The following is a 14321-nucleotide window of genomic DNA, read 5'->3' on the forward strand; positions in this document are numbered from 1 at the left end:
TGGTGTCTGTTCTTTCGGACATGTCCGAAAGAACAGATGCCATCTTCATATAGTTAAGGATAACCAGCCATTGACCTTCTTCTTCTGTGCTGGATGCACACGCATTGCCCGAACTCTTTCGGGACTCGGTAAGATTGTCTGTCGCGAGTAATGAGTGTAATGGACAGGGGCACTACGAATGTAGTGTGTGGACATAAAGTTGGGACTGTGAGTCTAACGGGGAGCGTGCAAGGGATAAATCGCTCCAGTCACACTATCCTCTGTGCCCCCGGTGGCTCAGATGGATAGAGCGTCTGCCATGTAAGCAGGAGATCCCGGGTTCGAGTCCCGGTCGGGGCACACATTTTCAACTGTCCCCGTTGATGTATATCAACGCCTGTCGACAACTTAAGGTCTTGATTTAATTATCATGAACTGATTCGGTTGGGAACGGTATCATAGGGCCATTGTATCGTCTCCTGTGGCAAGCTGTCTCAAAACTAATGTAATTGCTCCTTGGTATCCTTGATAATGGGATGGGGTTGACGTCCGAACTAGTCCCACACGTATTCTGTCTGGGACAGATCTGGGGATTGTGATGGTCACGGGCGCAACATCACTCACGCAGTTTATAGAGACACATGCCATGAGTGAACGAGCATTGTCCTGTTGAAAAATGACACCACAATACTGTCGTATGAGAGGTAGCACGTGAGAAAGCAAGTTGTCCGTAACCTATTGTTGTGCCGTTAGGGTTCCCCAATCACTGATAGCTGTGACCTGAAGTCATAACCGATGATACCCACACCACGACGCCAGGAGTAATATCACTGTGTCTCTAGAAAACATTAGAAGAATTGGACTTCTCCCCAGGTCACCGGCATATTTGCCGACGTTGGCCACCCGGGGTAGTGCAGCACTGGGATTCTTCTTCCCCGAACACAATGCGACGCCATTCATCAGCAGTCCATGTTTCCTGCTCACGGGCCTCTCCAAAATCAGCCGACCAACTGTGCTGGATGACACAGAATGTTACAGGGGGTGAATTGCTTGTTCCTGGATGGCACGAGCAAATGTGAAGGGTTTAGTATGTTCTTGGTGCACATTACGGCGATCGTCCGTGTGGTTGTCGGATGTGGTCACCGAAAGCTTGACGACGAGTTTTCCAGCCCTCACGTTCACATGCAGCCCAACATCGGGCCACTGTTACGTCAGAAAACCCCTCAGGTCTAGATGTGCACTATTCGACCAGCCTGCCAAATATAGACTCATAATGAGGCACCTTTAAAACTATGTCAGGTGCTGATAACGCTGTCTTACACGAGTACAAGGCATCTCAACGCCCCTCACAGTGACTACTCCACATCAGACGCTATTCACGCCCCTTATACAGGGTGGTCCATTGATCGTGACCGCGCCAAATATCTCACGAAATAAGCGTCAAACGAAAAAACTACAAAGAACGAAACTTGTCTAGCTTGAAGGAGGAAACGAGATGGCGCTATGGTTGGCCCGCTAGATGGCGCTGCCGTAAGTCAAACGGATATCAACTGCGTTTTTTTTTTTTTAAGGAACCCCCATTTAATTACATATTCGTGTAGTACGTAAAAAAATAGGAATGTTTCAGTTGGAACACTTTTTTCGCTTTGTGATAGATGGTGCTGTGATAGTCACAAACATATGGCTCACAATTTTAGACGAACAGATGGTAACAGGTAGGTTTTTCAAATTAAAATACAGAACGTAGGTACGTTTGAACATTTCATTTCGGTTGTTCCAATGTGATACATGTACCTTTGCGAACTTATCATCTCTGAGAACGTATGCTGTTACAACATGATTACCTGCGAATACCACATTAATGCAATAAATGCTCAAAATGATGTCCGTCAACCTCAATGCATTTAGCAATACGTGTAACGACATTCCTCCCAACAGCGAGTAGTTCGCCTTCCGTAATCTTTGCACATGCACTGACAATGCGCTGACGCATGTTGTCAGGCGTTGTCGGTGGATCACGATAGCAAATATCCTTCAACTTCTCCACAGAAAAAAATCCGGAGACGTCAGATCCGGTGAACGTCTGGGCCATGGTATGGTGCTTCGACGACCAATCCACCTGTCATGAAATATTCTGTTCATTACCGCTTCAACAGCACGCAAGCAATGTGCCGGACATCCATCATCTTGGAAGTACATCGCCATTCCGTCATGCAGTGAAACATCTTGTAGTAACATCGATAGAACATTACGTAGGAAATCAGCATACATTGCACCATTTAGACTGCCATCGATAAAATGGGGACCAATTATCCTTCCTCCCATAATTCCGCACCATACATTAACCCGCCAAGGTCGCTGATGTTCCACATGTCGCAGCCATCGTGGATTTTCCGTTGCCCAATAGTGCATATTACGCCGGTTTACGTTACCGCTGTTGGTAAATGACGCTTCGTCGCTAAATAGAACGCGTGCAAAAAAATCTGTTCTCGTCCCGTAATTTCTCTTGTGCCCAGTGGCAGAACTGTACACGACGTTCAAAGTCGTCGCCATGCAATTCCTGGTGCATAGAAATATGGTACGGGTGCAATCGATGTTGATGTAGCATTCTCAACGCCGATGTTTTTGAGATTCCCGATTATCGTGCAATTTGTCTGCTGCTGATGTGCGGATTAGCCGTGACAGCAGCTAAAACACTTACTTGGGCATCATCATTTGTTGCAGGTCGTGGTTGACGTGTCACATGTGGCTGAACACTTCCTGTTTCCTTAAATAACGTAACTATCTGGCGAACAGTCCGGACACTTGGATGATGTCGTCCAGGATACCGAGCAGCATACATAGCACACGCCCGTTGGGCATTTTGATCACAATAGCCATACATCAACACTATATAGACCTTTTCCGTAATTGGTAAACGGTCCATTTGAACACGGCTAATGTATCACGGAGCAAATACCGTCCGCACTGGCGGAGTGTTACGTGATACCACGTACTTACACGTTTGATACTATTACAACGCCATCTATCACAAAGCGAAAAAAGTGTCCCAACTAAAACATTCATATTTCGTTGCGTACTAAACGAACATGTAATAAAAATTGGGGGTTCCTATTTAAAAAAATCGCAGTTGATATCCGTTTGACCTATGGCAGCGCCATCTAACGGGCCAACCATAGAGCCATCTGGTTTCCCCTTTCCTGTTAGACGAGTTTCGTTCTTTGTAGTTTTTTCGTTTAACGCTTATTTCGTGAGATATTTGGCCCGCTCACTATCAATGGACCACCCTGTATACCTTACCAAGCCTGGTAACAACGCTAAACACGAACGACAGTAATGCTCTCTGGTGACTGTTTAACCTGTCACGGAGAATTGGAACAGAGAAGGGCAGCTCCACACAGATTTGTTTGTTTCACGGGAGAGCGTCACAGAAATCCTGCAAAACCTGTACTAATAGACATTTGAGAATAGATGCCAACTATTAAGCGAAAGCCTACTTAAGAAGTTTCGAGAAGGAGAATCTAGGAACACCCTACAGCCACTACGTAACGCTCCCATAGAGTCGTCCGCAGCTCGTAGGCTCGCGGTCGCGTTCTCGCTTCCCGAGCACGGGTTCCCGTTTTCGATTCCTGGCGGGGTAAGGGATTTTCACCTGCCTCGAGATGATTGGGTGTTTGTATTGTCCTCATCATTTGATCATCATTCATTAAAGTGGCGAAGTTGCACTGAACGAAGGTTGGGCATTTGTACGGGCGCTGATAACGGCGCAGTTGAGCGCCCCACAAATCAAACTTCATCATCATCCCATAGAGTCAGCGAAGACAAGATTGTTTTAATTACACCGCTCACAGACGCATTTAAGCAGCCATTCTTCCACTGTTCTACAGGGTGTTTGTTATAACCTGAGACAGCTAAATATTCCGAAGACAATGCATCGTAGAAAAAAAAAGTTCTAGGTGAAAAGTTAATGTTAGTAGAGGGGACATGATAGGACAATTAATTTTAAAGAATAAAAATAATAAGATGGCTCATAGCAGCAGAAAAAAATACAGAAATTTTAGCAGAAACATTTAAGAAACTGCTAAATTGCGAAGATCCTCGGAACTACTTCAAATAAATACAGATACTCCCATTAAAACATCAGCAGAAAACGTCAACCTACCCACAATCCATGAAGTCTACAAAGCTTTCAAAGAGCTCAGAAACAACAAAGCAAATGGAGACGATCAAACATTTACAGAACTTTGGAAATATGCAGCATAACCAGTGAAGATATCATTACACCAATGCATAGTGAAAATCTGGAACAAAGAAGAACAACCAGCTCAGTGGGCTACAGCTATAATTCATGCATTACCTTATAAAGGAGACAAATCAAATCCAGGTAACTACAGATGGATATCACTTATAGTCACGTGAAGAGTCCTGTACAATCGTTACAAAAGCCAACTTGAACTGGAACTAGAAGAATGCTAAGGAGTATTTAGACCCTGGAGAAGCTTCCAACCTCAGATAATCACTTTCAAATTGGTAATGGATTACTACAAAAGAAGACAAAAACAACAAGTCGTAGCTTTCGTAGACTTAAAAAAAGCTTATGATTGTATACAGAGGTCTTTAGTGCTGAAGATACTAAGAAATTTGGATCTCCATGTCAAATCAATAAAAATGATAAACTTAGCTCTGACAAACACCAAATCTAAAATAAAGTTCAGGGGAGAAATAACTGACCATTTACGATTAAAATAGGGATAACACAGGGAGTTAGTTGGTTTATGCCATTACCTTTGAACAGTCCCGGAGTACGTGACGAGTGAATGATACAAAGAAAATCGTAAAAACATAATACTTAGAAGCAAGAAAAATCAAATGACCTTCAATTGTTTGGGATTCGCAGATGACTTAGAGTTACCAGCTAATAACAGTCAAGAAGCCAGAAATTAAATAATAAACCCACGAAATATAGTACAAAAAATAGAACTCCAGGTACCATTAAAAGCCGGCCGCGGTGGTCTAGCGGTTCAGGCGCTCAGTCCGGAACCGCGGGACTGCTACGGTCGCAGGTTCGAATCCTGCCGCGGGCATGGATGTGTGTGATGTCCTTAGGTTAGTTAGGTTTAAGTAGTTCTAAGTTCTAGGGGACTGATGACCACAGATGTTAAGTCCCATAGTGCTCAGAGCCATTTGAACCATTTTTTTTTGTACCATTAAAAAAGACTGAGACAATGGTAACAGGAAAGTAAAAATAGTGAAACATTTTAAATTAAAACATACAACTTGGACGAGAAATCTATATGCACAGAAAGAACTAACAAAATGATAAAAGCTTAAAAATTAACATGGTCTACATACATTAAAATTTTTTGTCAATCAAAACTAAACTAAAACATTTTAAGGCAGTGACTCAACCAGAGGTGATATACGGAAGTGAAACTCTTTTCAAAGTCCCCCAGAGGAACGGAATCGAAAAAATTCTAGAAGTAGAGAGAAGGATGGCTGGAACATGCATAAATAATAAATATCGAAAAGACGGACAATGACGGGCAGTGCCAAATGAAGTAATGTACAGCGAACTGGACCCCATTACATTTATTTTTCTTTTTGTCACATGGTGAGGACACAAGAAACCAGATTACCAAGAAAAATTGCAGAGAAACTTTGTAACATAAAGCAGAGAGTAGAGTGGGTAAAGGAAATCAAGGAGGATATGAAATAGCTATAATTAACCCTGGACTGTTTACAAAACAAAAATTTTAGGAAACGGGAAACCTAAAATAAAACTTAATCCAAAAATACGCAAGCAATAAAAACGATATTTACAGATGAGGAACGACAAAAAAGATCAGAACGAATGAAAAGATACCGGGTAATTCAGAAAGAAAACCAACTGAAAAAGATGACCAGGTAATGAGTGTAGTGGTCGAATGAGGCCGTAAAAGCAGAGAAAGAAAGGGGACATTTGCCTGTGCTACAACTGGCCGTCTCCTCACAACCCATCCTGCGTGGGTGGAATCAATTTTATGTCTTCAAATGGCAGCCACACCATTTTATTGCGTATTCGCCAAAAAATACTCAAACCATTGTTCCCATTCGTAGCAGATGGCGCTGTAATCGTCATATATCAAGTTTGCCTGCCTTTGCAGTTAAGAACCGACACATTTGATTCAACATTTCATTTAACATGTAAATGCAAAGTTTTGTGCTCTGTCGGTTGATATTTATCTTCGAAATTTACTTTAGTGTTGCCAAAATATGCAAAATATGTCAGTTTACTTATTTGTGTAAACCAGTGCAAACGTGGTTGAGCTAAGTTGTTTGATGAGTTACAAATGTGCTTTTTTCAGTTTAAATTCTCATCAATATGGACACGTACGAATTTTGAAGTTACCACTCTGTTTACTATTTCCTCACTTTGTGATTCACTTATCATTGGTGTAGTACCCCTAAATGTGCAGAGCTGAATATGTTGTATATTTTTAAAACCGAGGGCGAGACTATTCACCGAAAACCAGTCTGTAATACTTTTAAGAACATTGTTTAACATTTCTTCTCTTTCTGTGTGTATACTTCTGTTGATTACAATACTAGTGTCATCGAACAGAAGTAACTCTGTTTGTTGCATATTAGACGCAAGATCGTTTACGTATATGGGGACCAATAGAGGCAATAATATTTAGCCTTGGGGAAACCAATAAGGGATTTCTTCTCATTTATAACTGCGTCTCCGGACTATATTGACTGGATTACTAAGTCCGAATTTATGCATTTTTTTGGTTAGTTATGACATTATCCATTGGTTGGCTCTACCATCAATCCCATTACACTCCAGTTTGTCTATCAGAATGCTGCGACTCACACAGTTATATGCCTTAGATAGGTCGCAGAAAATACCAACCGGAGCTATTTTAGTATTTAATGCTTGTAAAATTTGGTGAGTGAACATGTAAATTGCATTCTCAGAAGCGCAATTTTCCTAAACCCAAACGGTGATTTGCTGAGGATATTTTTGTTGCTTCGGAGTAAAGCCTTGTCTTCAAGGCCCTAGCTGGACCTTCACTTTGTTGTCCAGTGACGCAAAATGCCTGTGTATGGGTGGTTACAATGCATCTTTAATTAAATTCGTAAAACCATGGTAGAGAATATGTTACGGTGTAACATATGCAAGTTTTGTTAAAAACTTATAATGCACCTTGAATTTTTCTTGTGTATTACGTTGCAAAGAAAGTAGCTTCTTCATGTTACACACACATACACACACACACACACACACACACACACACACACACACACACATATTTCCAAAAAGTAATAGAAGTTCTGGCAGTTTGTCGTATCAAAAAATAGCTAACATGTGTAGCATTTCTAGACAGTATCTTTGTGTATAGTACTGTATGAAATTACTTTGATTGTTCTATAATTCGCATGTGTTTTGCAATAATAATATTAATTTTCATGTCAGTTTCTACCTGTAACAAGAATAGGAAGTATAATTATGTTTCCCGTAGAAGATTTAGGTGAATTTTGTTTAAAGTTTATATTATAGTTGCCTAGTATGTAAGTTTTTTAATAATCTTTGAACCACAAAAAAGCCCATCAAACTGCGATATTTTTTGAAACTTGCTGCTCTGTCTCTCTCTCTCTCTCTCTCTCTCATACACACACACACACACACACACAGAGTGAGAGAGGGAGAGAGATAGAGAGAGAGAGAGAGAGAGAGAGAGAGAGAGAGAGAGAGAGAGAGAGAGACAGAGTTGCCATCGAAAACTGTGTAAACAACATATATAACACGATGAAGATACTTTATTGCAATGTATTGTGTAACAAAAAGCAGCAAAATTCGTAGGTATAGCAAAGGTTTTATACAAAAATCTACGTATATTCTACGGTAAATTTGTATATTTTCCACCATAATTTTATGAATTTCAATTAAAAATGCACCACAGTCTGTTACAGATTACCATTTCTGTTGTGTTAACGACATAATGAAGATCATGTGACAGCCAACTGAAGCCCTGACGATGAAGTTTAAAAACGTGAGTAAGGGCCTTTCAAAGCATCTAACTGCCTGTTTAACATTGATCTATATGTGTCGACTGAGCAATGTAACGGCGTTCTTGCGAAAAAATCCGGTTGCAGTGGCAATGAAGGATACATACTAGTACCGTCGGAACCAGTCATCTGCAAGAAGCAGCATCTCGTCAGAAAAAAGTAGGGCAAGGAGTGGAGAGCAAGCGACGAAAGGATGTGGTGAGACTAACGATACTAACAAGAAACTGGTACGACAGACTCTCAGCTACGGACGGAAATTCTTAGTAATTTTATCCAGTGTGTTGTTTAATCACGTTCAATTCAAATAACACGTCCGTGGGATGAACATCATAGCATTTCCTCTGTGGGATTGTCGTAAAGAGGAAGGCCTAAATCACATTTTCTTTGACTGCATGTACAATAGTCCACGGAAAGATCAGTCAACAACCTCAGTCCCTGAACTGTTATCATCAAGAGACATTTTAATATATAGGATAAAATGATCTCGAGCACCTAGCCGCGTAAAGTGATTAGAATGAGACGAGCTTTCGACCAAGTATTTTCTGCCCATTGGCAAATGGAATGATCACGGATGTAGTTAGCCGAAAGTCGAGACATTTTAATTACTTAACGCCGTGAAATCCTCCATTATTACATTTTAATATGTAGAACATTGTATACATCCTAAGAATCTCCAGGCGCAATTTTGCTTGTGTTTCAGCAGATATTTCCAGTTTCGTTTTTGCATTGTGTAGCTGGAGTTTGCCCAAGCAAATATTGTTCATCACGTCTTTCATGCGACGCTCATTGTCGACGGAAGGCGTCGGTTTTATATACCCTTAACAAAAAAAGTGCTTTCCAAAACGGAATTTTACGCACCGATTCGATAGAGCGGTTCCAGATTAGTCAAGTGCGAAATTTGTTTTATCGATATGTTGTAACAGGGGACAGTAAAACTCGAAGAATAACCAGCACTGCAGTAGCGACAACACTGTCTTAATCCGCACTGACTGCTACGGCCAACCGTGCAAGGTTACTGAGTCGCTGCTGGATTGCTGTCTATTCTTCGTGTTTTACTGTCCCTGTTAACACATATCGAAAAATGAATATCGGACTGTTCTGTTTGGGAGTGGAACAGGGAGAGAAGATGCTAGTTGTGGTACGAGGTACCCTCTGCCACGCACCTTATGGTGGATTGCGGAGTATGTATGTAGATGTAGACTAATTAGGGAGCGCTGTATCGAATGCGCAAGTAAAATTTCGATTTAAAAACATTTTTGTTCGTAATGGGAAACAAACCAACGCTTTCTGTTGACACCGAGCGTTGCATGAAAGACGTGATGATCAGTTTGGGCTGACTTCAGCTACACAATGCAAAAACGAAATTGCAAATATCTGCCAAAACACCAGAGAAAATGCGCCTCGCGGCTCTTAGGTGAGACAGCCGATATAAGAACAAAATATGCATAATTAAATGATTTCCTTTATATCATATACCACTGATGATGCCTTGTGTGAATAGGAGAAACATTTGTATATGAAATCTTCACCTGTTGTCAGCCGAGTAGCATCGTCCTCTCGTAGCAACGTTTCGATGGAATGCGTCTCCATCATCTTCAGGCGAAGATGATGGAGACGCATTCCATCGGACCTTGCTACGAGACGACGATGCTACTTGGCTGACAACCCCTGAAGACTTCATATATGAAATTCGCCGAGAAAGCCTGCACTCGCAGAAACATTTGTGATTATAAACAAAAGAAACATCAAGTGGCAAAAGACGGAATTTATCTTACCTAACGTAACAAACGTAATTGAAGAAGCAACTGAGGAAGAATGCCAGCAAATCTCAACAGTATATAACAGACATTCAAGAAATAGAAGAAATTATTTTAATGTTGGACTGTAACTGTAATCACATTTGGTATATTTGAGAACTAATTATGAAGCTACCATAGTATAATTATACAGCTACATATTATGTGCCATCATAGGATGTTTCCTTCAGGTTTGTTACGTATGTAAGAAAAACCCAAAAAAAGATTAAGTTATGCTTGGAAGTGTACATTGCCGAATAAAATACGCTATAGAAACGGCAGTAGCCGAATTTTACTAGTAAGTTTTACAGATTTAGTATTTCTGTAATAATCTGCTTATTTATTGACGAACCATTTCCAGACAAAGTAGAATCCAGCGCAAAAACTGCGAGAGTGTGAAGTCGGACTGAATAAGTGAAACATTGTGAACAGAACGTGTGCTTGGCACTTTTGCTTAAGCGGTGGCCATAGCGGAGATATTTCACAGAGGTAGGAGGCTGTAGTGGCGGACCCTGTAAACCGTGCTGGAGAAGGAGCGACAGCACCCTAAAAATTTTATCTCGGGGTTGCCTAATTGCTGAGCTGGCGCGGGGAAATACCTCCTGGAACCAGGACCAGGCTGACAGCCAAATGTACAGATGAGAGGGGTGGGGAGGGGGGGAGGGGGGAGGGGCGGGCGAGTCCACGAGAAAAACGGTCACAAAGAAAAATACAAGCCACAATAAAAGTAAAATAGGTTTCCAAATGTATGTCAAGTTATCTGGAGAAGAGAATCAGAACAACTCGGCTTGCTGACGAAGAAACTACGCCCAGATCTATAGTCGCGTGACGAGCAACATTGCACACACGCTGTACTGCGGGCGCCGGCATACGTCGGCACCAGTGAATCTACTGTCACACTGAACGCCAGCATCTTTCACCTTTAGGCTGCGTTTCTGCGACATTTTTGCTCAAGATCTTCGCATCAGGCGGAATCTTATGGTTCTGTCACAGCGACACACGATACCAGACTATATAATTCGGATTTTAGGATTTTACGAGATGATCCAGTTCTTGACTATGAAGCATGAAGATACTTATTCTTTGTACGCTTCAAAAAATTGACGTAGCATCTCCTGTTTAGGTTACTTGCCAGGTCAATGCACTCTTCTGCTGCGCGCATCGTACTGAGAGGAAAGGATACAAAAGTTTTGTCCAAGCTCTACATTCGCGTTAGCCATCTATATCAGGAAGTCAGTCTGTGAACATACACAAAGCGAATTACACTTCGATCGTACATAACATATTCGGTAAGCAAATAGATACGTTTCATTCCTGTACTGGGTAAATTTAGTTAACGAATCAGTGAAAGATTTCTCACTGCTATATTTTCCTCAGAAATATATGTACATATCCTCAATGAATAATGCCTTTTATAGTTCATTGTCAGGTTCTGATGGACACACAGGTTATACCTATAAGAGAATTCATTGTTAGCGTGTTACTTGTGTGCCCATACGAAAAATACCTGAGAGCTGTCTTCAGTCAGCGTCCAAAATTCAGTTCTAAAACTAACATGGTGTCACAGTTCACAAAAGTATCATAGTAAACACTTTTACAGACATCACGAGTTTTCTTTTTTTACTAACTTATTAATTACTTTAGATAAATGGTAAGCCCGCTAAATAGATATACGTGTAATCTTTGAAATTAACAGTTATGTATATACACTTTAAATACAGCGAGTAGTTTTGGCGTACGATCTTTGTTCACAAGCTATCGTCTTTGCTTTGCTGGCACTAGTGTTTATATTGTGTACATCCTTCCGTCACATATTGTGATGTTATTACTTGATATTATACATTTTTCAGTGTTTTCGTTGCCACACTGGTAATTAATTATTCTTTATTATTATAATGTTCTTTGTATGCACTACATGTTACGTCATTTTGGTAACACCAGATGCAAGGAACCATATAGAAACAACTCATGCAAACGCTGTAAGAAAAGAGAAATGGATCCACATGATTCGAGCGGTCATAACACATATTTTAAATAAAGTTATTTTGTGATTGCTAGCGGAATTTATACATACATTCATGCTACACCAGTTTTGGTGAAATAACTGAAACTATTGACATCTTCAGCTTACCGTTCTTAATGTTATTTGGACATGGATTCAACTGCCAAAATCAGTGAATATTTGGGGTGGTTGGATTATGTGATTTTCTACTTAGTGCATGTTTTGATGGGCCCATAAACACAGCTTTTTCCTGTCGCTTGTCAACATAACCTTTCTTGAACACAATTTCTCTCTGTACTTGATGAAATCTACGTTAGTCTGTGAATTGTGTTCAGACGAACGAAAACAAAAGTTTCGGAGATCATACGTGTTGCTTGTCATGCGCTCCTTTTTGGTAAACTTTCCGTACAATCGCTATTATTCATTAAGAGTTTTCCGATGAATTTCACTGATAAAAGTGAATTGCGCAGAATATCAGCTATTGAGAATTATAATAAAGAGAAAATAATTAATGGGTGCTTGTGTATGCTGTTAAGCATTGTTATTATTTCATAGTGTAGGGGCACAAATATGACTAAATTATGACTGGTTGCATAGTTAATTTCTGTATTATGACGAGCGATTTATTTGTGTGCCTTATATGTGCATGGACTTATGTTCAAATCACAGTCGTTATGAAGAACCGGTAGGCAAAGTTGTCTGTTAGTTGGTTGGTTGTTTATTCGCCTGATGATCACTTCAAAATGATATTACACAAGAATAAACATCACTGAAAGCTAACAAACACGCAGACGTATGATCACTCACACAATTAATTAATTCGAAACCTGTTCATTTATACCTCATCATGAGTCACTGCACACTACATCCACTGCACACGTGCGTGTTTTGGGTTGCCATCAGGGTCATGATGACGACCTTCGTTTCCATTACGTTATTTATACGTTCCAATTTGTCTTTCCGAAGAACCGAGACAGTATCCCTCCATTACATAGGCGATGTTGAGCTTCAGAAAATAAGAGATATTAACATTTTCAATTACAGATCTTCAGCAAACAAGTTTCCATAAACATTTATCAAACAGTAAAGGTATATTGTTGAGTGACACGAATGATTTATTTTTTAATGTTTACCAACCCTAGTACTTTTTTATCAATCCCTATTTCGTGCTATATAAGTAATCATTTACTGTACCGTACTTATTACATAAGGAGTAAGCTTAACTGTCTTTTCAAGCATAACACTTTCGTTTCCTGGGGAAATCTATCCGTTTATTCCCTGGTAGAGGATAATTTCTGTACGTGTGAGTTATGTCTCGCTCTTGTTCCTCGAACGTGGCTAGAGCTGTTAGTTCACTAATTACTATTGTTACCCTTCAGGTGCATAGTGGATTGGTAGGTGTACACTGATGATTCAGTTAGAACCTCCAACACTTTAAACAGATTTTTACAATGTACGCCATCATTGTTTTTAGGTACTAGACTTACGGCCCTTACCTGTAGTTTGAATATTGTGGCCATATTTTGTGCATGTGATCCCCAAAATAGGATCCCGTTGCTAAGGTCCCAGTGTTTTCGACAGAGAAGCGAAAACAGATAATGAAAGCAATGAGAGAGAGTGACGGCAAAATTCTACAATTTTGTTTAGAAAGTGAGTCGGAACTGTGGAAGTGGATCTTTGTGAGACGCGAGCCGGGGAGGCAAGTTTGGCAGCGGGCGCGACTGTACGCTATAGCCGCAGACGTGGAAACGGCCGCAGTAAAACAATATAACACACACACTCGGCGCTCGCCTTCCTTTTCACATCTACGCGTAAAACGCTGGCATCATTTTGTGACCGGAGCACGCACGCAGAGCGGCCGTACAAATCATTAGGCGCGGTGCAGAAATAAAAACACTCGGGGGGTAAGGACGGAGCCCGGTGCTCCAGAGATGCGCCATGTCGGTGATAACACTCCGTGATGGCACTCAAAGCTTTCCCCTCCCAAACTCCCGGCCAGGCTATCCCATCGAGGACACTTACAACTTCTCCTACACATATATCAGCCGCACGCCGCATTTAGAGCGCCCGTTTCTCCCTAAATGCCGCGTTATGACTGATAATTTACGGGACGTTAATAACAAAAGCGGTAGCAATAATAAGTACGTAACTACGTGTGGCGCGGTGCTACGCACTCTAGAACAACCGAACGAAAACAAATAAACCAGCTCATTGTCAGAGCGTGCTTTCGCAAGGGGCTTAATTCAGTCAGTGGCTTGGCGTTTATCCAATCCTTTGAGCGTAAAGCTGTGTCCATTGTTAGAAAATGGACGTTTGATTGGAGCGAAGCCGCCTCGGGGGAAACTTTCGCAAATGGAGCGTACGTTCCTCGGAAAGCTACATCGTCGTGTCAGTTGAAACGGAGATAATATTTCACGATACGTTCACTGGCTAAGACGAAAGCGCTCCGGATACCTAATCTAAAGAGTTATGCTAATTAATATAGGTAGTAA

At 41.0% G+C, this 14321-nt stretch overlaps 1 non-coding gene across 1 annotated transcript; it reads left to right on the top strand.

The window, feature by feature from the left end:
- The first annotated feature begins 264 nt into the window (after window positions 1-264).
- Window positions 265-339, top strand: Trnat-ugu (transfer RNA threonine (anticodon UGU)). Its single transcript has one exon. It is a non-coding gene; the product is annotated as a tRNA-Thr (tRNA).
- Window positions 340-14321: the final 13982 nt, after the last annotated feature.

This window comes from Schistocerca cancellata, chromosome 4 (assembly GCF_023864275.1).
Source record: "Schistocerca cancellata isolate TAMUIC-IGC-003103 chromosome 4, iqSchCanc2.1, whole genome shotgun sequence".
Classification (NCBI taxonomy): Eukaryota; Metazoa; Arthropoda; class Insecta; order Orthoptera; family Acrididae; genus Schistocerca; species Schistocerca cancellata.